Below are 25,913 nucleotides of genomic sequence, written 5' to 3' on the forward strand. Positions count from 1 at the left end.
AGTGTTGAACTGGAAAGAACCACAGAATGTCAAGGAAGTACAGCGGTTCCTAGGATTGGAAAACTTTTACCGATAATTCATTCCAAACCTCTCCAAGATCGTCTTGCCAATCACTGCCCTCCTCAAGAAGGGAGTCAAGTTTGTTTTCGGCCAAGAACCCAGAGAAGCCTTTCGACTCCTAAAGGACCAGTTTACAATAGCCCCAGTTCTGGTACAACCGGATCAGGGTAAACAATTAATTCTGGAGGCCGATGCCTCAGCATGGGCTTTGGGAGATGTTCTGCTGCAGAAGACGGAGGACAATTTTTACATCTGGTTGCCTATTACTCAAGGATGCTGACTTCTAGTCAACGCAATTACTCAGTCCTTGAGAAAGAACTGTTGGCTATCAAACAGGCATGTATGGAATGGCACCATTTGCTCCAAGGGGCAGTTCATAGATTTGTGATACGCACTGACCACAGAAATCTGCGTGTACTCCAGCAGTTGGAATGTGCTAACTCCCGTCACATTAGATGGGCGTATTTCTTCTCACAATATGATTTTCATATCACCTATATCCCTGGTACCGAGAACCAGGTTGCAGACGCGTTGTCTCGCAGTCAAGGTGAAGACACTGGATGTTATCAAGGCCAGGAAATGATCTTCCCCAAATTGAGAATTGTATCTGCAGTGACTCCATTCCTGCAAGAACTCATGCAGCAATATAACATGCCGTTTGGTGCACTGGATGATAGACTACAGTGTAGTCATAAAGAGGGCCTCTGCTTCCATGGGGAGGCAGTATATCTTCCGTCTGAGTCTCTCCGGACTGACGTCATTTCATGGTGTCATGATTCACCCCTGGCTGGACACACAGGGATCAAGAAGACCCAGGATTTAGTCAGCCATCGCTTCTGGTGGTCTTCTCTACAAAAGGATATCGCAAGATATGTGCTCACTTGTCCGATGTGTGCCACCAGCAAGACTGCAACCGGCAAACCAATAGGTCTGTTACAACAACTTCTGATGCCTTGCCGACCATGAGAGCATATCTCAACAGACATTATTGTGGATCTCCCCAGATCTAAGGGAATGACCACTATCATGCTGACAATTGACTCATAGAGCAAACTGGCCCACTTTTCGGCCCTCACTCATCTCCCTTCAGCCCCAGAAACTGCAGCTGTCTTATTACGTGATGTTGTACAACTCCATGGCTTACCCAGAACTATAATGTCTGACCGAGGCTCGCAATTTACCTTGAAGTTTTGGTCCTCCTTATGCAAAGAACTTGGAATACACAGAGCTCTTTCTTCGGGATACCACACGCAAAGCAATGGCCAGACAGAGAGGCTCAACGCCAGCTTAGAACAGTACCTTAGATGCTTTTGCAACATGGAGCAAGACGACTGGGCATCCTTCCTTCTTCAAGCGGAATTTCCTTATAACAACACCACACATTCTTCTATCCACATGAGTCCATTCTATTGTACGTATGGTTATGACTCACCGCAGCTACCGTGGACTCGTAAGTCAACTACTAGTTCTCCCACCATAGACAGTCTTCTCACTGAACTGAAGAAGGTACAAGCTACTGCAATCAAGGCACTAGAAGCAAGCCAACAAGAGCACAAGAGATGGTCCGACTTCTGCAGAAAGCCTAATCCAGACTGGGTCCGGGAAAGCTGGTTTGGCTGTCGACCAAGTTCCTTCCCTGATGGGTACATACAGGCAAGTTCGCCTCTCGCTACATCGGACCTTTCCCGATACTGTCACAGATCAACCCTGTGACCTTCAAGCTACGACTACCGAAGAACCTTCACCAAGTGCATCCGGTCTTTCTTACCTCCTTACTTAAGAAACACAAGGAGGATCCCTACAGGAGAAAGTCGAGGGGTTTGAAACCTACCTGAACCTCATGTTCCTGAGGAGTATGAGGTATCCTACTGGGTGAATTCTGTCGTAAAGCCCCAGCGTGCTAGACCAAACAGGGGGCAAACTGTGGCCAGCACTGTTATGGCTGCCTATTTATCCAGCAGATGCTACCTCTGTCCCTCCTGTAGGATCACCAGGTGGGGGAAGTTGGCATCTGCTGGAAAGAAACCTGTGTTTCAACAAATGGAAGCCAGAGCCTACATTGCCCAGCATCCTGAGCGCCCCCAGCAGTCCCCACGCTCCCAGAACAAAAGGATCAGGCACACAGAACCTGCAAACCTGCTTGGGAATCTGCACATGTGCGAACACGGGACGTTTGTTCGCACTCTGAAGTTCCTCCGGGCGGACGCATTTCCCGAGGCTCCGGTTGGGCAGAAAACTCATGCAGGGCCGCTCCTCGCCTAAAGACATCATCTTGGGCCCCGCGATCGAAAAGATAAGTGAAAGTTTGGTATGAAAGCAGATCCGATGCGAAAGAAGCGTGCTTGTTGACAGTAGAGTGCAGCGGGCCGTGAGATAGCACAGGGGGCATTATTTTGAAAGTGCTCTGGAAGGTAAAATCTCACGCAGAAGCGCATCGACTTAAGCCTGTGTGGAAACTAATAACGCATGGTAGCGGTGATGCACTGAATGCAGGATGAATGAATCCCAGTGTATTAACCCTTCAGAACAAGTTACGCTTTGAACGCGTACTAATTGTGTTTTCTTCTGACAGACACTGTGTGCTTTCGCTTTCCTCCGGACACTGCTGAAACCGGATTTGAGCACCAGACTTCAAAGCAACAACCAGATCTAAGTGTTGCTTGTTTATTTAGCTCACAAGTGTATTCCATGGTGTGAGAATCACAAAAGGGGGGGTTGTTTAAAGGGCAAAAGTGTGTGCACTATTTCTGGGGACACAACCCCACGCTTTTGAATGCACTTATTGTTCTGAGTGTGATCCTGTTGGATTTTGGTGAAAGCATATGGTTATGCTTTGTTCTTAATTGGTAATTCTTCTTCTATTCACCACCCATCTGTGACACCTTGGTGAGGTGTCTACTTGATAAGTGCTCTAGCTCCTGAATCAGTGGGTCAGAGTAATCCTAAACAGATTGGAAGCAACTCAGTGCATGCTTACTGGGTGGAGTGACTTCCAGGTAAAAACTTTCATGGTGCATAAATGTAAGTTGCAAATACAAGGTTGTTGAGTGAAAGTGTAACTGAACAAAGTCCTAGGGGTACTCTCAAAGCAAAGCAAAGTGTGATAAGAAGCTCCAAAGTTAATGGAGCAAGAGGCAAGCAGCATGTTTTGGCTGATTTCCCCTTCCCTGTCCATAACCTCTTCCTAACCCTCTTTCCGGTCTTCCTTCAACCTTCTACCCATCCAATCCGTGGACCCTAACACTAAAATGTGAAAAAAAAAAAAAAATTCGATCCTTTGTCCTGTCGACCCTTTGGTGTTGATCCTTTGACCTGTCGACCCTTTCACTGTCGATCCTTTGACTGGCAACCGGTTTACCTGTGTTAGCTAAAGAAAGTCAGGAATCAGTCTGTTCTGTAGATGGAACCCTGTTAAAATCTGGACCTGTAACCCAGCATACTGAAGAAATGGTGTTGGACGTCCAAGGGCATAAAGAAACCATTCGATTAGACATAATTGCAGCTCCTCAGTTTGTGTTTATATCGGGATTTCCATTGCTCGTGCTTCATAACCCTGCAATCGATTAGACTCGAGGCACAGTACGATTTTCTTCGGAACACTGTAATGCTCACTGTTCCAGAGAAAGTAGACGGGTAATCCAGATGCTTAGTGCTACTCAGGGTGGAAGCACTGAAATAACAAAACTACCGTTGGAATATATAGAATATCAAGATGTGTTCAGCAAGGTGGCGGCAGAGACATTACCTCCGCACTGCTCGTTCGATTGTAGAATCGACCTGGAACCCGGTGCGACTCTACCATGCAGTAGGATATATGCCCTGACTGAGAGTGAGAACAAACACCTTAAGGAATATATCGACACAAATCTCCAAAATGGGTCAATACGACATTCCACCTCACCCGTCTCTTCGCCACTATTCTTCATACCCAAGAAGACGGGTGACCTTAGAACCAGTATCGACTACTGTGCGGTAAATCGCATCACAATAAAGAACCACTACACTCTCCCGCTCATCCCTGTTCTGTTAGACCAAGTGCAGGGAGCGAACATTTACACCAAATTGGACCTTAGGGGAGCATATCATCTGCTGCAGTTGCGTGAAGGAGACGAGTGGAAGACGGCCTTTAGAACGAAATTTGGACTACACGAGTATCAGATCATGCCATTAGGTCTCTGCAACGCACCCGCCGCCTTCCAATATTTTCTAGATGAGGTCCTTTGTGGTCTCTTGGATGTCTTCGTAGTTGTGTACATCGACGACATCTTGATATACTCGCAAACCCGTGAAGAACATGTAGAACATGTGAAGACGGTGTTACAATGCTTGAGAGAACATCATTTATATGCGAAACATGAAAAGTGCAGCTTTCACTGCACTACAGTGGAATTCCTGGGTTTTATATTGTCCCCAAAGGGAGTGAAGATGGACGAACGGAAGGTCCAAGCCATCTTATACTGGCCGGCCCCTAAGAACATCAAAGAAGTGCAATCGGTTTTGGGTTTCACGAATTTCTACCGGCGCTTTATTCGAGATTTTGCCAAGAAAGTCCTGGCTATTACACATTTGTTGAAAAAAGGAGCGCCGTTTGTCTGGGATACGGATGCAGAACGAAGTTTTAACCAATTGAAAGAAGCCTTCACTTCAGCTCCAGTTTTGTTGCATCCTGATCCAACACAACCATTTACGGTAGAAACAGACGCCTCCAGTTATGCGATAGGCGCTATTCTTTCACAACGAGACCAGTCAGGCCAGTTGCATCCCGTAGCCTATTATTCAAGAAAACTGAACCCAGCGGAACAGAACTACACAATAGCAGATCGGGAGCTCTTGGCCATTAGGGTGGCGTTTGCTGAATGGACACACTATTTAATGGGAACAAGACATACTGTTACAGTTCTTACGAACCATCGTAATCTTCAGTTTTTAAAATTTGCACATGCGCTCACCCCACGTCAACTAAGATGGGCCATGTACTTTACAGACTATGATTTCGTAGTCACGTATAGACCAGGATTAGAGAACAAAAAAGCTGACATTCTATCCAGGTATCCAGAAGTTCCTTCGCCTACAATGTCAGAAGAAACAGCTAAACCCATCATCACACCAACCAAGTTCATTGGGGGAACCACTAATGATCTTTACAAACAAATAAGTAAAGGGATATCTGCACAGGAATTACTTCAGTGGGAAGATCTTAAAAAATAACGTTATGTATTAGATGGAATATCCTATCAAGGTAAAGTTGTGTACCTACCCACTCCTGCGCTGATGTTGCAAGCGTTGAAATTGTGCCATGATTCTCCACTAGCTGGTCATCCAGGGATTAACAAGACACAGGAATTACTCCAGCGTCATTACTGGTGGCCACACCTCCATAAAGAAATCCAAGCATATTTACAACAATGTGAAGTGTGCGCACAAAACAAGGCTGATCATCATAAACCCATGGGTTTGCTCCGACCGTTACCTATACCAACAGCACCATGGAATACCATTTCCTTGGATTTCATCGTAGAGTTACCCTCAGATCGGGGGGTATACCGCAATATTAGTGGTAGTGGATTCTTTCTCCAAACTTAGACATTTCATCCCTTGCAAAGGAGTGCCAACTGCTCATGAATTGGTGGATCTCTTTCTACAACACATAGTCCGATTGCATGGAATACCCCGTCATATAGTTTCCGAGCGAGGCGCACAGTTTACTTCTAAATTTTGGCGTTCATTTTGCGAGAAGTTGGGAATTAAACTACAGCTGTCCAGCAGCTATCATCCAGACGTTGGAACAGTATCTAAGATGCTACACGCATAGCGCAGAAGGGAAGTGGGGGGACACCCTGTGGCTAGCAAAACTGGCCTACAACAATTCTCGACATACCGCCACCGGATACTCACCATTTTACACCACCTATGGTTATAATCCTCAGGTGCAACCTTCACTTGCTCAAGTACAGGATCCCTTACCATCAGTGAAGGCACGAATGACTGTCTTATCGCAAACATGGGCCAAAACACATCAAAATCTAGTTACAGTGAAAGACTCAACCAAGCGTTATGCAGATACCAAGCATCGGGAAGGCCCGCAATATAAGGTGGGGGACAAAGTGTGGCTATCAACACGGCATCTGAAGTTACCAGGGTCACCTAAGTTGAAACCCCGCTTTCTTTGCCCGTTTCGTGTAGCTCGCATAATAAATCCAGTGGCCATGCGCTTACAACTGCCATTGCATATGAAGGTGCACCCGGTGTTTCATGTTGTCTTGTTGAATCCGGCTGCTCCACACACATGCATGGAAAGACCCCCTCCGGGTCTAGTAGAAGGGTACCCGGAGTATGAGGTTCAGGCCATTCTCAATTCCCGAAAGAGAGCGGGAGTGTTATATTATCTAGTAGATTGGTTGGGTTATGGCCCTGAAGAACGCTCCTGGGAACCCGCCAGCAATATACATGCTCCTCGGCTCTTACGTTTATTCCATAGTAATTATCCAGGGAAACCAGGCCCTTCTGTGGGGAGGGGTTGTACTATCGTAAAGCCCCAGCGTGCTCGACCAAAAAGGGGACAAACTGTGGCCAGCACTGTTGTGGGGGCCTATTTATCCATCAGATGCCACCTCTGTCCCTCCTGTAGGATCACCAGGTGGGGGAAGTTGGCATCTGCTGGAAAGAAACCGGTGTTTCAACAAATGGAAGCCAGAGACTACATTGCCCAGCATCCTGAGCGCCTCCAGCAGTCCCCACGCTCCCATAACAAAAGGATCAGGCACACAGAGCCTGCAAACCTGCTTGGTAACGCCCCCGCCAACGCCCCAGAGTCTGCGCATACGCGACCACAGGATGTTTGTTCGCGCTCTGAAGTTCCTCCGAGCGGTCGCATTTCCTGAGGCTCCGGTTGGGCAGAAAACTCACGCGGGGCCGCTCCTCGCCTAAAGACATCATCTTGGGCCCTGCAATTGAAAAGATAAGTGAAAGTTTGGTATGAAAGCAGATCTGATGCGAAAGAAGCGTGCTTGTTGACAGTAGGGTGCAACGGGCCGTGAGATAGCACAGGGGGCATTATTGTGAAAGTGCTCTGGAACGTAAACTCTCGCGCAGAAGCGCATCGACTTAACCCTGTGTGGAAACTAATAATGCATGGTAGCGGCGATGCACTGCATTTAGGATGAACTAATTCCACTGTATTAACCCTTCAGAACACGTTACGCTTTGAACGCGTACTAATTGTGTTTTCTTCTGACAGACACTGTGTGCTTTCCTTTTCCTCCGGACACTGCTGAAACCGGATTTGAGCACCGGACTTCAAAGCAACAACCAGAGCTAAGTGTTGCTTGTTTATTTAGCACGCAAGGGTATTCCATGGTGTGAGAATCACAAAAGGGGGGGTTGGGTAAAGGGCGAAAGTGTGTGCACTATTTCTGGGGACCCAACCCCACGCTTTTGAATGTACTTATATTTCTGAATGTGATCCTGTTGGGGTTTGGAGAAAGCATATGGTTATACTTTGTTCTTAATTGGTAATTCTTCTTCTATTCACCGCCCATCTTTGACACCTTGGTGAGGTGTCTACTTGATAAGCGCTCTAGCACCTGAATCAGTGTCAGTGGGTCAGAGCAATCCTAAACAGATTGGAAGCAACTCAGTGCATGCTAACTGGGTGTAGTGACTTCCAGGTGAAAACCTTCATGGTGCATAAGTGTAAGTTGCAAACACAAGGTTGTTCAGTGAAAGTGTAACTGAACAAAGTCCTAGGGGTACTCTCAAAGTAAAGTGTGATAAGAAGTTCCAAGGTCAATGGAGCAAGAGCCAAGCAGCATGTTTTCCCTGATTTCCCCTTCCCTGTCCATAACCTCTTCCTAACCCTCTTTCTGGACTTCCTTCAACCCTCTACCCATCCAATCCGTGGAGCCTAACCCTCTTTCCCCGTGGTGGTTGCGGAGGTCTATGCACTTTTAGTTCCAGACACCAAAACCATCAAGGGGAGGTAGGAGTTTGTGCTGCTTCTGCGCTGGACCAGAGATCTACACGACAAATTCTCGCTACCAGAGACGTGTTGTGCAGTATCCTGGCACTGGAAAGAGTACACTATAGAGGAAACGACATGGGAGCCCAGAAGCCACATCCATGCTCCCAAACTAATACAAAGGTTTCACCGACTGCATCCGGGCAAAACCGGGGGTCCCCAAAAGAGAAGGGGGTATACTGTCAGGCTTCGCCCATGGAAGCTATGGCAAGTTTGGAAACATTAGGGACTTCGACTAGAACCGGACTATGTGGTCTAGTCCTCTACCAATATGGCCGCCATTAGTATAACTTTGTGTCACTCCCCCAGAATAGCGTGTTGTATCCGTCCAGACTGCACTGCTGTGTATTGTACACAGTCTTCTCTCCTAGATTCCTCTTGGTGTTCCTTGGCTGCTTGCCTTCTTGTTTACGCCCCAGTTAGGATCTTGGCTGCCTGGCGGCACTTGCGCTCTGCTTGTGCCACTTTCTAGTTTCTACCATCTCTCTCTTTCTCTCTCTGGTATTTTGTGTGGTTTATTACCATTGCATTCCAATTTTCTTACCTGCCTTTCTGTTCTGTCTATTTCCGCGTCCTTGCGTTTCACTCTGCCACTGCTACTGGTGCTGACTCTTCCTCTTCTTCCATCGTCAGAGCTATGATTCATTACCTGAACAGAGATCTTTTTCTTCCCTCTCTGGCTATTGTACAGGCTTCTCACTCTGCACACCCTGCTATGCCCAATCTAGTGCGGCTGCTCGTGAAACCCTACCAGCCATAATTCAGATCCTACAACAGTATAATTGAAACGCTGGGTACCATCACAAGACTCCTTCATAGACTTCATCTCCTAGCATCCTGTGGTCCTACCGCAAGGGAGCACGAACATTCCATCTTTTGGAAGTACTTACCTTCTATGAGCCACTAACTCGCCTCAACCAGAAGAAACATCTCAATAGGATCAACTACCAGGGTTTTTTGTTGCCCTCTGGCTTTTTCCTTGGTCTGGGGTTTGGCTCCTTGGAGTTCCCCGAGAGTAGGTATCTATCCTGCCACGGTTGCCTCTGAGGGAGCCAGACCCTACTTGCACGAAAAGAAAGAAAGAAAACTAAAGGAAATAAGGAACCATACACAAGAAAGACACACAAAAAGAAGCCATCCGATCCCAAGGACAGCTCCTCTGAAGATCGAGGTGAGGAGGAGGTTTGGGAGGGTAGGAAACAGTTGGACAGATGCCCGTCCTTCTTCACTAGCTCCTCCCATTTCCTGTATCCCGGGCTTTCCTGTCTATCCAAACAGCACTTATCAAACTTCTTAATGACATTGTCATATCTTGCTGCAGGTGTTGGTCCTGGTTGTGCCAGGGTAGAACCCGGTATGCAGCATCACTGGTCCCTACCAAGATGGCCTCCAGCAGATATCATTCTCCCTGGACTCTACCCTACGTACTAGCAGGCCGGCGAGCTCCACCCCAACCGCCTTCCTGAGTGGAATATCAACAGAGCACAACTGAGGGTCTGCGTGTCGCTACTCAAGCATATGGCCCTTCGTAAGTGCGATTCCTAGGGAAATACATGTTTTTCTGTTCCTTGCCTTGCTCTGTACTAATTGGATATTTCCACTGGTCCTCTCTCTTAGATTCGTTATTGGACTGTTATGGCTTCTCCCGCTTTCCTATTCATCCCGCTTTACCTCCGTTTCTTCCAGGAACTATTCCACCTTCACTTTTGTCAGAGGCTCACCGGACCCCAGAATCTCTGTTGTCTCCTCCTATGCCGGAGACACGGTAGTATTCTCCCGCAACCTGCTTTCGCATCTACCCTCTTCCGGGATTAGCATTGCTTACCCTGTTCTGTCTTTCAGCCCAGTATGTTGCTTACGCGAAAATGCTTACAGTCTGAAGCAGCTCCCTTGCAACAGCCCTCCTGTACGTTGCAAATCTCAAGCTCTCTTCTCACGCCAAACTCAGGTGAACACTCTGTCATCTATCTTAATTGTCACTCTTCCCCTAATGACCTTGCAGAATTTTTATGGACTACTTCCTTACCACAGAGAACACACAGTCATCCCGGATCATCCCAGAGCTTTTCCCCTCGGTTCCACTACAAGGTACATCATTTTCCTGCTGTTTCTCACTCTTGATCCCTTCAGACACTCACCCATTTCCCTTTTTATCTATTAGACGTACTGAGGCAGTCGCCCCTGAAGGGTCTCAAGCCTACGTCCTAATTGCTTCAAAGAATACCACAGTCTCATTCCTCCTAACTCCTGACAACATGGTTTTCAACCGCAGAGGGTTTTCATTGGTCTTCTGTAACTCTGTGATCCTTGCCACGCAGGCAGAGGGAGACAGAGTCTCCAGGGGGGTTTTCCACTCCACGGCTGCTGCCATCTGCCATCTGATCCAGGTTAGTGGAAGTTACCATCGATAGAGATTCTCTGTGACTCACGGATACCCCTCGTGACAGACATACAAATAACCTCTAAGCTTCACCAACCATTCCTTCAAGTGGCTGTGCCCCAGGCACCTAGAACAACCCTCCACAGAGGTGCTATTTATGCCCACCACTTCCCACATCCTCATGTACAAGAAATAGTATTAATTCCTTGTCTCAGCTCAGCCCCTACAAACTGGACCACCTCACCAGTATGTCCCCTTATCGTCACCGCAGCTGTTTTCCAAACATATCCATCCCAGCTTGCTTGGCCGCCCACTTCACCAGGGACTGTAAACATATCCATATTTTCGGAACTCCACTAAATTCTTGCACCACATCTATGGAAGAAAACAGAGCAGTGAGTAGCACAATACAACTCCACCCCCTTTTCCAACCCTCAAACCTCTGTCTTCCACCGCTTTTATGACTCTCCAACGTATTAATCTCCTTCTCACCCATTTCTAGTCCCTTCCCATCCGCTGCCACCCCTATGCTGAAAGAGTGTGTTAAAAAACCTGCCTGTTCTACTCCAATTCCAACAAAACCCTTGCACAACAGCCCCAGAACATGCCCTGCCATCTCTTTCCCAAACTCTTCAAGCCTAAAAACCACACATGAGCCCTACCCATAAACATCCCAATATTTCATCCCCCTGAACAGGGATGATACAACTCATCCTTTTCCCAAAAGGACCCACTTCCCTCTCGCTAGCTGATCCACTTTTGACCTCCTTACCAAGGTGTCTAACTTTTCATCCGCTAACCGTACATCTTCTCAAACCAATCCAGACCTTCCCCATCACTAACACTTATTCTGATACTGTAAAATCTGTGAGAAGCATCCATGTGAAACATACCCTACCCATTGCCCTGGACAAATCCTTCTCCATCACCCTCAGCATGTATGCTATCACATCATCCCTCCTCTTTTCCCCTGCAATCTCACAACCTTCCCAGCTTCTAGCTCCCCTACCTACAAACTTCAACCATGCTCTCTGGTAAGCAGACTGCAAACTTTCCTACAGCGACTCATGACCAATTCCAGTGCCCTCAATCTTCCAGACACCATAGATCATCGCCCTCTGGTGCCAACACACGGATCCTCCGCCACTGGAAACAACACAAGGCATGGGAGATACTGTTATCTTTCTGCGGTACATGATTCACACTTCCAAACACTTCAGCACAAAATCCCACAAAATCAATTTCACCCTCTCATCTCATGCTGACTGGCTGACGCATTTGATGTGAGCAGGAAGGCGCCCTTCTTGTCCACTAGCTTATGCAAAATTAAAGCCAATACCGCCCGAGATAACTCCACAAATGCAATGCTGCACCCCTCTCCCATCCAGCACCTCAGCATTTGTTCCACACACAATTGTCTCCTCCAGTGAAAACCAAAACCACCCACCCTGAAGCGTCTGAAAATATATGTACCCCCAACAGTCCACGTCATCCAGGAGTCACATTGACACTGCATTGTACTTTTCTAGAAATGACACGAAAACCTTGAAATCTTACCTTACCCATCCAGATCATTTCATGCTGGAAGTGGCATCTTGGACCCAGACATGGACGTTGCAATGTTCCTGCAGAAGGTACAACACAGGGTGATCACCTTGCGTACAAAGTTTATATGCTCCAACAACATGTGTATCTCTCTAAGCTCCATATTCCGCGCTGTGGTCACACCATTCAGCAACTCTACTAACTTCCAGACCTTCTCCCATGTCAGCCTAGAGGACATTGCCATTGAATCTAAGTCAATGCTCAGGTAGTTGAGGACAGTAGCTGGGACCTCAGTTTCCTCTGCCGCCAAGAGGACACACAATATCAACTAATTTTCCACAAATTCCAGTAACATTCTCCCATACTGTTCTCATTATGTCACTCTAGCAACAAACTGGAAATCCTCTAGATGGTGCAAGACCTGTTGGTTTCCTGTCTTAAAGGAAAAACATCACTGCAAAAAGCAACTGAAGCGTGCAGGATATCACACACTCCATTTACAGTGCCTTGTCCAGAAATATCTCATCCCAGAACTGCATCCCCATCCGCCAAAGTCTTCTGAGTGCACCAGCAGCAATCTAAATGCTGGCATGATGTCATACCTTGCTAAAAGAGGCCCAGTCCAACACTCCCTGATCAATGCCATTGCCTCGTCAAAACTGTATAGGAGCTACTCCTCACTGATGAGGCCCAACAAGGCCGAAACATGTTTGGGGATGCTTGTGGTCTCATGCAGAAGGGATGTGACCTAGCAGTTCGGGCTGGACTGCCCCTTTTGGGATGCGACCAAGCCTGATTTGCATATGGTCTTTCCCCTTCTGTAATCGCTTGGCAGGCAAAGAACGATGGTCTGGAGGGTTGCCCAGAGCAATGCAAGTGGTTAAGATTCATTCTAAACCTTCCAGCCATCACCTCTTTGTTTTAGGATGCCATACAGGAATGCTGTGCTATTCTATCATTCACAGATGTTCCCTATAGCCTTGATAAATAGTGTGTGAGTTTGCACTCCCATGTCCAGTTTTTCAGGACCACACCTAACAGCAATACCACCAGATCTCTGTCTGAATCCGTAAAGGGGTCCACTACTTTCCCCTCTGCCCCTTCCTTCCCCAAATTCACCCCCACCTCCTCTTCCATATCCTTCATTGACCTCATGTTCTCCTCCCACCTTCTCACCATGGGCCCTGAATAACCCAACCAAAAGGCCACCCGAAACCCCTCCCTCAAAACCCGCAAATTGTCCCGATCTAGTTTAGAATTCCAGCCACCTCAGCAATGGGCCTAACCAATCTAAATATGGGCCTTTCCCCACAATCACTCTCCCTGCTCCCTGCACCCTATTGCCGGCCCTCCGGTGACCGGCCGCAAAGCATTGAATTACTTTATGCCACCCCAGTCTCCTGCAGAACTCATGCAGAAACCTGCAGACAGCCCAAAAACATGCTTCTATGTTAAAGTCCCAGAAAACCATGGACAGCTGTCCTCTGCCTATTGTCCCAACCCCCTCATTTTGATGTTACCCCATACCATTATCTGATTCTCCATAAACTGTGGTCTCAATTCCTCATCATACGTATCCCACGCAAAGCCCCCAAAATGCACAAATGCCTTACTGATCACATACATGTGCTTCAATAGTCAGACCTTCCAGGATTTTGTGGCATGAAATGGCAAATTTTGCGGCATGAAATGGCAAATTTTGCAGCACAAACCTTTATTTATTGCAGCATTTTTGCGGGTCATTTTGTATTAACTGGAGGGTGTAAGATTGCCACATTGCAGGAAATAGGCAGATGCAAGGCTACAAGAGAGCCAGGGTATCATTATTATGTATCTTTTGTATTAATTTAATAGGAAGAGTCCCAGATGTCTCTGGCTTGGCAGAACAGTGTTTGATTTGGCTACATTTCTGGTTTAATGTTCATGCCTATTTAATAGTATTAACTAAATTGATCATTATCAATTGTAATGCTGAACATATTCCCCTTCTATGTTCTCCAATCCCCCAAACACCCACACACCTCTCTCACCAACACACATCTCACCAACTCTCCATCACAACTTACATTCCTTAACCTCTCACTCTGTCATACAAATACTCACATGCTATGTCACACTGTCAAGTCACAATTTTCACTGCCCAGCCCCTGCCACACTCCAAATCATACTCCCAACTCACACCTTTACACTCTACAATTTCTCCCGCAATATACAGTCCTTCATTCTTTTGTGCTGCTTCTGCATCTTGCATCCTTTCTCCCATTCTATCGTACTCTTCCCTCATCCTATTTCCCAATCTGCAGCTCACTGCCTCTTTCTGGCCAACCGCTTCCTCTCTGCCTTCTGGCTCACTGACCACACGCTCCCTCTACTTTCTGTACCTCTGCTCGCTCTCAGATTTCTGTCCCACCGCCTCACTGCTTCCTCTGCTCTCTTGTGCAGCGCTTCCTCCCCTGACCCACTGCTCTCCCTCTGCTTTCTTGCCTATCACTTCACATCTCACCCATCACTCTCCCTCTCTCTCATAGTGTAAATTTGTTTTTTTTTTTTAATGTAGATTTTGACCAAGTTCCTCAAATAATGGGGCATTTAAAAAAAGAACGGAGGATATGCTATTTTTAGACAACCCATTTTTGGAAATGAGCAGGTCACCTTATTCTCAAAGGTGACCGGCACATTTCCACAGGCTTGAGCTGTAGCGCAAATTGTGCGCTGGCCAGCTGCCTTGAATGGTGTTCTGGGTTGTTTGACCGAAGTGTAATTATTTGCGGCGGAATTGACCGTAGTCAATTTCGCTGCGAATTGATTTGCACTTCAGCCAAACAACCCAAAATGTACCTTTCACCACCACCCCACCCCCTCCCCTACTTAACTGCTTGGTCGCTGCCGCTTCCCCTGCAACCCTGTGGTGCCAGATCCGTCCCTCTAACGCGGGTCGGATCTGACTCTGCGGGGTCCCTTTTTCGTTATTTTCTTTTTTTTCTGTCCCCACCTCCAATTTTGAGGAAAAAGGGCAAAACACTTCTGCAACCACCCTAGACCAAAAATACTGAACATGGAGAGCGGGTGACACCCTCGCAACACATGTTCAGTATTTATAAAAATTGATCGAATAGTACTGTACGAAATAGGTCAAATTGTAACATTCAATAGATTTTTGTCATCAAAATGGGCAGTACTTTGAATAGAATCGCTCTCCCGACAGTGTTCTTCAAGCTCCCAGCGCCTTTCACAGGGACAGGCCCTCCCGGTGCCTGCCACTGTAAAATGCGACACAAAAAATGCATTTTTATCCTGTTTGAGTAACAGAAATGCAAGCGACACAGCAGCGGTTCATACCTTATAAGAAATGCATGACAGGGTCAGGAAAGACCCTGTCATGCAGTGGCAGCCCCACATCCCGTGCGCGTAGGGTTGCCTACAATTTCTGCACATTTAAAAGTGCATCTTGCTTGGAAATGAGGGATGCGCTTTTAAATTGACAGAAACGCCACTTTATTAGATCAAGGAGGTGAAAAAGGCCATCTGAATGGGCGCGCATATAAAATATGCCCATTCATGTGTCCCTTGTGGATTTTGCTGCACTATTTTGGGGGAGCAAGTGATGAGATGTCTTAGCGCATTTCATTTCAGGTGTAAAAAAAAGTTGAGAACCTGGCACCCTGAGTATAATTTTTTTTAAAACAGTAATTTTAGCAGATTACTTTTCTTTTTTTTAAATGCTGTTTTTGCACAAAACAGCTGTTTTTCCGCATTTTGCGGAAAACGGCCGTTTTCGCAGCATTTTGAGGGATCGCAATATCGCTATAAGCTGGAGGGTCTGAATAGTGCTGTTCACCTTGTGGGATAGTTCTTACAATATACACTAGAGTAAATAATAAATGCTGATGCCCAATTATCTATCATCACAGCCACCCTCAGCCTTCTTGACAACTCCCTCTCCTCCTTCTTTGACCCCCTTTGCCCATACCTCCCTGTGCAGTAACTAGAAAACATCTACAAACTCTCCTTCCAGAACTTCTCCTTAGTCATCTGCATTAAATGTGACACTAACGGTTTAGTTATACCCATATACAGCAACTTCTTCACTTTTCCTTCTTCTTACTCCCCGTTCCTTCCCCCTTCTCTCTTTGATTCCCCTTTTACCTAGGTGTACCTGGGTAAAAGGGGAATCATATTCCTGTTCCCCCGCTCATCTGCTGTCCTTCATCCCCTCCACCTCCGTCAACCCCTGTTGTTCCTCCCCAGTATTTCCAGCCGCATGGACCCCCACCTCCTCTCTCCTGTCTGCCCGCAGAGTTACCTCAGCATCCTCCACAGCTCACCTTCTGCCATTTACTCACTCCACATCCCCTATCCAACGCAAATCACTCCTGCTTACCCCAACCTCCCCCCAGCTTTTGCAAGGACAGTGATCGGTCTGCTCATGCTCACCTCTCAGCAATCTTGATGCTGTTTCTATCTATGCCACCCTGACCAGCCCAGGTCCTGTCAGTGGCTCTCCTGCCGCCTGTGGACTCCTGCTGAGGGAAGAAACAATATATGCTGAGCAACTGTGCCTGACATCATGCTCCCTCTCTCCTCTGGTATCTTTCCACCCAGGCCTTGCACTCATATTGCCCCTAATAGCTGCACCTGGCCCTTTAACCCGCTGCTCCACTATCTCCTCATCCGCAATACTCTGTTCATCCTACCCCATTCTCATGATCTTCTATCTGGGGGTGCGATATTTGCTCCCCCCCATGCTCCCTTTCAATCCTCTCACCCAATACTGCCCTTATAGTAATGCCGCCTGCTAATCCCGCCCATTCCCCACCCCTTCCTTCTCTGGCTGTCCATCACCTGTGCTCATTTTACAGGCTATTGCTGTAACGAGGGACCCCTCCAAGACTGTCCTCTGCTAGTTTCCCCTCCTCCCCTGTAATTCCAGCCACCACCTCTGCTAGCTGTCCCCTCAAACTCAGTGTTGCCTCGTAGAGGCCTCGTAAAGGAGGACGCGCACACACGGAGATTTGCAGGCTGCCTCTTTATTTCTCTAAACGTAACTCTAACTGGCACTCAGCGCGCCTTACCCATAAAACCCCTTCTCCCTTCGTCCTCCCGCCGTATCGTAGCTCCGCCCCCACAACGGTGGGGGCAGCACTCCTTAACCCCTGAGTGCTTGGCAACATCACCCCCGAACAATATATTCAAACATCGAGATCAACATTCTTCAACAAGTCTCACATGTTTTCTTACAGTTCTCCGTGGCCTCCCCTCTTGGTCACCTGCCTCTTGCAGTTCCGTGGTCCTCACTTCTCTGCTTGTCCCTCCTGGGTCTCCTCCTGGTGGGACCCACAAGTCATCCCGCGACTCTCGCGGCTCTGGAGAGGCCGATCGCTGGAGCGACTCTGTTCCTTCTCTACTTTGATCCTCGCCTGTCACCATCGTGCCTTTCACTGCGGTTACTCTCATGGGACTTGGAGCGAACCGCGGATCTGTCTTTCTGGGCGTTGGTTGCTGGACGAGTACTTCGTCTCCAATGTGGAAGTCTTGTATCCCTGCATGGCGGCGGGCGTCTGTCTCTCGTCTCGCTCTCTCCTTGGCTTCTGCATCGCTTCGGAGCACGTCCATGTCAAGCGGCTCCTCATCAGATGGGTTGTACGATATGTGGGCTCGTACTTTGTAGCGAAACATGAGCTCGGCAGGTGTCTTGTTGGTGGCTTCGTGAGGAGTGTTTCTGTAGTCCCGTAGGAGTCGGCACAGCGCCTGGTGTGGGTCGACCGCTTCTACTCTGGCTCTTTGTCTCGTTTTTTTGATCGATGCCATGAATCGTTCAGCCATCCCATTCGCTTGAGGGTGGCGAGGAGTTATCTTCGTATGTACAAACCCTAGATGTTCTGCTAGTGTTCCAAATTCATGTCCACTGAACGGGGCCCATTGTCGGATTTGACTATCTTGGGGATCCCCCACTCGCTGAACACTTCTTCTATTGCCGCTGCTACTTGGGGGAATGCGGTGGTGGTGACCGTTTTGACGATTGGGAAACGTGAGTGTTCATCTATTAGGAGCAAGAGGTAGTCACCCTCTTCCGTGGGTCCATAGAAGTCCATGGCTACACCTTCCCATGGTCGTTCGGGTATCTGTGTGTGTTGGAGCGGGGGTGGATGTTCCGCAGGGGCTGTGCACTGACAGGCATGGCAGTTCTTCACCCATTCTTCTACTGCCGCGTCCAGGAACGGGAACCAGACATGGCGCCTCAGCTGCCTTTTGGTGTTCTCTGCTCCTCTATGACCCTCATGGGCCGTGCTTACTACTTCATTCCTGAGCGTGGCGGGGATGACGATTTTGCACCCTCTGAGGAGGATGTCGTTGTCCTTGACGGCCAGTTCGCTGTGTACCCTGGCCAACCTTTCAATTTCCTGTTTGCACGCTCCTGGGTGTGCCAGCGTTGCTCTATGGTGATCCCTCCATTTGCTGGACAATGTGAGGCTGATGGCGAGTGCCATGGTGGGGTCAGCAGCTGATGCGGCAGCGACTCTCTCCAGGGACAGCGCCGGTGGTAGCGAGTTTGACGCTATGTATTGTACATAGGCAATGTCTCCCTCACGGGTCAGTGGGGCCCCAACTGGGTGACGTGACAGGTAGTCAGCGGGGTTAAGGTCGCCCCCGGGACGATGCACGATGTCGATGTCATATTCCCCACCGCTCGATTCTAGGAGGCATCTTGGTGTGTGGGTTGCCAAAAAGCGATAGCAGGGATTGGTGGTCCGTTATTAAAGTAAACTTTTTTCCAATGATGAAGTCATGGAAATGTTCGCACGCCCAGACGGCGGCTAAGCTCTCTTTTTCCGCCTGGGAGTAGGCCAGTTCCAGGGTGGACAGGGCCCTGCTCGCATACGCGACAACGTGTCTCGGGTGGACATCCGCCCCGCTGGTTTGGGCTAGGATGGCACCAAGGCCCACCGGGCTCGCGTCCACCACTCTTTCAGTGTGCCATGCGGGATTGAAGTATGCCAGGCGGTGTGCTTCCATCAGGGCCCGCTTGATGTCGGAGAAAGCCTGGAGACACGCAGGGGTCCATTCAAACACCGTTTCTTTCTGGAGGAGTTTCCGTAGAGGGTCGGTGAGGGACGCGTAGTGCGGTATATACCTCGCACAGTAGCCAGCCATGCCGAGAAACGAGCGGACGTCAGCAACCTGTCGCGGTTCTTCTAGGTTGGTGATAGTGTCAACCTTATCAGGATCCGGCATCATACCCTCGCTGGAAAAGATGTGTCCAAAAAATTTCAGCTTGGTCTTGCTGAAACGGCATTTTGCAATATTGAGGGTGAGGCCTGCTTCTTGGAGTGCTGCGCATGTAGCGAGCAGAGCCTTGTCGTGAGACTCTTTCGATGATCCAAAGACGAGGATGTCGTCACTGTAATTCAGTGTGCCCTTGATGGGTCTGATCACCTGCCGGATGGCCTCTTGGAAGATTTCTGCGGCTGATGAGATGCCGAAGTTCAGGCGCCGATATCTGTAGAGACCGTCATGGGTCGCGAACGTCGTGATGGGTCTGGATTCCGGATGCAGCTCCAGCTGATGGTATCCTTGGTTGAGGTCGAGTTTGGAGAACATCTGGGCGTTGTTCAGTTGCACGATCATGTCCTCGATGCAAGGGCCCGGATGCCTCTCGCGCTGAATGGCAGTGTTTGCCACCCTCATGTCCACACACAAACGGATCTTTCCTCCCTCTTTTGGTACAACCACGAGTGGGGAAACCCATGGTGTCGGACCTGTGGCTGGTTCAATGATGCCATCAGACAACAGTTGTTGGAGTGCGTCTGATACTGCCGCTTGCAGGTGGAAACCCACTCTCCGGGGATGTTGCGGTACCGGCCTCACCGATGTGTCAATGTGGAGTCGGATGGGAGGGGCCTTGAGTTTGCCGAGCCCCGTGCAGAGGTTGGGGAAGTCTCTTGTGATGTCAGCCTGTGTGACCAGGTTCTGCAGCTGGTAGCATGCGATGGCGCCAACTGTATCTCTCGCGTTTATGCTCTCGGAGGTTGCTGTGATGGAGTCTCCCGCCCTCACGTGTATTTCGATCAAACCCAAGCGGGACGCCGTGTGATAACTGAGCAGGCATCGGCTTCTAGCAAGTGACCGGATGATGTGTATTGTTGTGTCTACTTTCCGGCCATTCAGGAGAAGGCGTTGTGTGAAACATCTTACTGTCGGTAGGGGGGTGGTGGCGCCCCACTGAAATATCCTTGAGCGGGACTGTTGAAGTGCAGGTGGGTTCGGTAGTATGGCATAGTCCTGTTCGCCCATAATGTTAACAGTAGCGCCTGAGTCAATCATGAATTGGAATTGTCTATTCCCCATTTTGATGGGATTTTCGGGGCTTCTCTGGCCTCTTCAGTGTCGAGTATGAGGTTGACAAACTCATCTTGGTCGTATGAGTCATACGGCATGTCATATGCGGCTCCCTGCACCTCCTGGTAGAGAGTCTCAGGCCCATATTCCTCTGGTGGATGGTCATATTCATCGGTGAAGTATCTGGTCCAATCAGTCTGCTCTGGCTGTGGTGGGTACCCCGGTGTATGGTATTCGTCAATGGCTCTGACGTACCGTCTCTGTCCTTGGCTTTGTTGGTAGTATCGGGGTTGAAAGTGTCTAGGAGGTGGCGGACGGACAAATGTCCTGACTGGCGTTTGGGGTCTCACGGGAGGAAATGGTACGCCTTCCCGGCACACCGAGTGGAAATGGCCTTCTCTTCCGCAGTTTGTGCATCGTTGAGACAGAGCTGGGCAAGATCCTGCATGCGGAAAAGACATCCCACAGCGATAGCATTGTCTCTGTAGGCGGGGTGTTTGGATGTTTTGAGTTCTGTTTGGCTGTGGCCCCCTGTCCCTGGACGAGATGGTTGTATGGTTGCGACCAGTTCCGCTGCGTCGTGTTTGGGGTTGCTTGGACTGGCCATGGATGTAGCTTGGGCATCGACCCTCTCATGTATGCGAGCGAGCTCGCTCACTTCCTGGATGGAGAGGGGTTTTTTCAAGAGCTGTTTCTTGAGGGCAGGGGATAAGCAACATTCAATGACCCTTAATCTTATGGCTTCTTCCAGAGAAAATGCGTCGAATTGGCAATTTGCACCTTTCACTCTCAGGCGGGTTATGAATTCATCAACTGTCTCCTGTGGCATTTCAGTGCACTTGTTGAAAAGGTAGCGTTCATAGTCGCGATTGACTTCTATGATGAGGAGTTTGTCTAGGGCATTTATTAAGTCCTTGAAAGTGTTCTGTTCAGCTGCAGGAATAGTCTTGACCACAGTCTTTATCTCGCCCCCCACCAGATTAAGGAAGATATCTCTGATATTGGGGGAATTTCCATCACCAGATCCCCTGACGTAGTGCTGGAAATCTTCCATCCAATCAGTCCATCTGGGTCCTTTCGTGGCTTGTGGGGTCATGTTGAAAGGGGGTGGTAGACGCAGTTGAATCGGCTGCACCACGTGAGCCGGCGTAGGCGACCCTGGGTTGGACCCTGACGCGGAGGCTGGCGTGCTCATGATGCCGGAAAAATATGTACTTTGTGCCTGATTTGGCCTGATTCGGGTAGGCTAGTGGAGCTTGGCCCGTTTGAAAGGGTGGAATGTTATGGAGGGGGGGGCCGGGCAGACTCACCGGCCTACGACGTGTGGGGTGTCGCAGCAGATGTCCAATGCTTCCCTGGGCTGTGCTGCGCTGCGCCAGGGGCGTGTGGTGGTCACGCAGGCTCCCAGGATCCACCGACGACCCTCTTGAGGTGTTGAGGAAGTACTGAGAGGAGGAAGAGGGCTCCCGCCCGTGTAGGACGTCAGGATGTAGGAGGAGGAGGCCTGGGGGCATTCAGGGCGTGTTGAGGAAAGTACTGAGAGGAGGAAGAGGGCTCCCGCCCGTGTAGGACGTCAGGATGTAGGAGGAGGAGGCCCGGGGGCATTCAGGGCGAGAAAATTGGCGGACTGCCAATGCGGATGCCTTTGAACGCGCTTGCGGCGCGGCGAGTGGCGGAAAGCCAAAGGAGGAGCGGCGGATTGCCAAGGAGGACTCCGTGGGCGCACAGGGACGAAACCTCGTCGCCAGTGTAGCCTCGTAGAGGCCTCGTAAAGGAGGACGCGCACACACAGAGATTTGCAGGTTGCCTCTTTATTTCTCTAAACGTAACTCTAACTGGCGCTCAGCGCGCCTTACCCATAAAACCCCTTCTCCCTTCGTCCTCCCGCCGTATCGTAGCTCCGCCCCCACAACGGTGGGGGCAGCACTCCTTAACCCCTGAGTGCTTGGCAACACTCAGGACCTCTGAATCCACAGCACCCCGTTCCAAACCCTTCACATCATCCCCTGGCATCCCACTTACTGATACCGCTCTGTCTGCTGCCACCCAAGGCCCAGGGCAACCTATAAGACCCTGCTGGCACCCAACCGCTGGCTTCTAACCTTCCTAAGCACTGGTACCCACCCTCTTGCGTGTATGGGGCTCATTGCACCCCCCCATACATGCATGGTTCTGGCACTGGAGTGATTTGGCCTCTCAATCACCATTTTAGGCCTGGGCTGAAGATGTTCAGGATGACTCTGCCCTCCCCACCTCCCCACAGTACTGAACACAGCACAGGTGAGACTGTGCTTTTCACTTCCAGAGAGAGGCTGGACGCATGAGAGTGCTCCCCGTACTCCGCCCACCTCTTTCCCTTGAACGTTCCTGCCTGCCCTCCCCTCATGAGCCCGGGGCTCTGCCTGCAGAGGGCAGGCATGAAAAAGAAGGAGGCTTGTATCACCACACCCTCAGCCCTGCACCAATCACCATGCAGGCCCCACTTTCTACTGAAACATCTGTGCGCCCAAGCCCCATCCCCACCGTCCATACCTGGCAGCCTTGGGACCGCCGCACTCCATCTCATGGGCCTTACGCTACCAAAGGGGGTCCGGTATCCTCCTCATCCGATGCTCCAGCCGACACTCTGCTCCCATCATCCTCCTCACCAAGAGCCATGGCTGCTCACGATTTTCTCCATCCTCATACCCAACCAAGGTCGACTGATTCCCCAAAGCCTGCTAGATGGCGACCCCCATGCCACAGCTGGTGACAGTTCAGGGCAACATGCTTGGCTACAAATCGCTGACTGTTCTGGAACCTTTGCCTGCCCTATTTAAATAGCATGCAGGGAACTCTTCCCTTCTTAACCTTCGCACACAGAACACATGCCATCATCTCCCTCGTTATGTCAAGAATAGACTATGCAAACAGTATCTATCTCGAAATGCCAGATTACCTTATGAGAAACCTACAACACTTATAAAACGCAGCAGTAAGACTACTCCTCAGACTGAGAATGCTACATTAGCTACCAGTCATAAAATGAATTGTCTTCAAAACGTTCTGCATAAAACTCAGAGCAAATCATGGGTGGAATTCATACTGGGAAAAATCTCCATCAACCAACACGAACATTAAGTACCAAAAACTACCTTCGCCTAGAACCAAAACAATACGCCAAACAGATTCTCAGAGGATCAGAATTCTCCTGCATAGCATTGAGACTTTGGAACTCACTCTCAAAAGAAATGCGAATAGCAGAAGATCACCTAAAATTCAGGAAATTGCTTCAACTCACCAAATTGAAATTGGAATACATTTGCGAAAGAATAATCACCAACACAGCACAATAAGAAATTGCGAAAGCAGACCACCCAAAGGAAAAAATAAAATAAAACCCACAACCCCAAATTCAATAGAATTAGAGTGACACAATGGATGAATGCACAGAAAAAGATTAATATGACTACCGACTCTCCCCAACACCCAAGACGTCAACAAAACAACTGTTTACAACCACCCAGCAAACACCACACATATGTCAATCAACTAAAAACATACAAAGACACAGTGACCGGTTATCTTAACTGAAGCCACCCACTACATATCAAAGCTCTCTTGTGCTTTTCCCACTCGATCCCAATAACTAGCCCATCCCAACCCCCTTCCTTTTCAGATCCGCCTGGGACCTGGAGACCATGAAAATGGCAGTGGTGCACGGTACAATTCACAATAACATAACATAACATAGAAATGGCTGACTGTGCCCGAAACATTGCTGGACTTTTTTAAATAGGCTGGGGGGAACTCAACCCCCATCCAGAAGCAGCTTGCTTGCTGCGTGCAGCATCCAAAATAACCCGGGGGGGAAAAGCCAAAAGTCTTTGTGTAGCCATTGGGATGCATATTTATCAGACTCTGCCTTAATGATTCTGCCTGCCCATAAAATGACTGCATCTGGAAAACGATTCGCCTACTTGGGCATATGATAGCGTAGCCTGGCAAATGCTTAGTACTGACACACAAGGCAAACGTGTTGGCTTTGAAAATGCTTGTTTTACTAGGACTTCAGTGCTTATAAATCAAATGGCTGAAGGCACACTTTGTTAGGACATTTCTATTACATCAGTAGCGAATTTTCAGCTGCGATAAAGCCATTAACTCTAGGTAGACTGCCTAAAAATAACACTTGCGAGACTGCTAAGGGGCACAGAATAATATAGTCAGATAAGAACGGAGGCCCTGCTACCTCCATGTTAATGCGATAATTTAGAGCTACTGTGATGTGGCAGCAGGGGGATGGACTTGAGTTGAGGGATCGGAAGACCTCCAAGAAGGTTTAAGGCCAGTTTACGGCAGTGACACAATGATGGGCGATGAAGGCCAGGCTATCGATGGACTGTCAGGCTATTCAGGTCACGATGTGGGAACAAATGAACAACAGGGACATACACTAGACACCTGACCTATGATCTGAGGTAATGCAGAGCAACAGCCTTGGACGCAGGGGAGTTGCTAGGTCTGGAAAAGACCCGGGGCTAAGCTGATGTTGGAACTGTTGGGACTGGGGGCTAGCTGGCCTTTTGGCTGTAGCTCCTGAGATTCTATCCGGGGCTACAACCAAAAGATCTGGGGCTATAGCCCCCTTAGCCCCCCCCTAGCAACGCCCCTGCTTGGACGTCTGTGAGTGAAGAGGGGAGTGTCCAGCTGAAGATGGGCACATTATTGAGCTGCAGAGAGAGACATTCTATTGGTCCCTTCCCCATGAGCGGATTACAGAGGTGACCTGGGTCCCCTAGGCATGGTGACACAAGACTGTGGGTTGGTGAAAGTCCCAGAGAAAGAGTAGTGGAGTGTCCGTTGTGCATTCCGAATATCCCGGACGGAGAGAAGTGGGGATATGACTCCCACACGGCACAGTGAGGGTGAGTTCAGTGATCAGGTCCAAAAAGGTGAAAAGCAGATATCACAAGAAAAAAACAAAAGAAAAGAGATGAATGTAGGCACAAATATATGCACAGAACACTGGTGTGTGAGGTGCATAAGCACGACCAGACAGTGGCTGCTTACTTGAGGGCCAATTGAAAAAGGATGGACTGGATAAAGATGGACTATTGCTGCCCTACAAAAATACAGTAGACACACACAGATGGCATCTGATGGGGAGCAGTTATCAAAGGGGGAGCACCCTGATATGGCAACAAAGGAGGACATTGCCAGCATGCTCTTGGAAATGTATGTACTGCGTGGTCACATCCAATCCTCCATAGCATATTTGTGTGGAAGAGTTGAGAATGTGGAGAACAAAATGGAGGGCCTGGAGAGCAACCAATTAAACATGGATCTGTTGGAAATGAGATTGGATGCCAGGCTAACCGAGATAAAGACCAGAGAAGAAGAGGTGCTGCTCAAGCTGGAGGACCTACGAGTGCAGGAACAATATCAGGGTCATGAGAATGGAGGAACGCAATGGTCAGTCGCTCCTCGAAGTAGAGAGAAAAGTGTGCAAGGTTGTCCATCTCATGTTTGAAAAGGAAGAGAGAAAGGACTGAAAGAGCGCATAGAGGTGGAAAGCGTATGGAAAGGACCCGC

Source organism: Ambystoma mexicanum, chromosome 9, assembly GCF_040938575.1.
Source record: "Ambystoma mexicanum isolate Mex_15411 chromosome 9, UKY_AmexF1_1, whole genome shotgun sequence".
NCBI lineage: Eukaryota > Metazoa > Chordata > Amphibia > Caudata > Ambystomatidae > Ambystoma > Ambystoma mexicanum.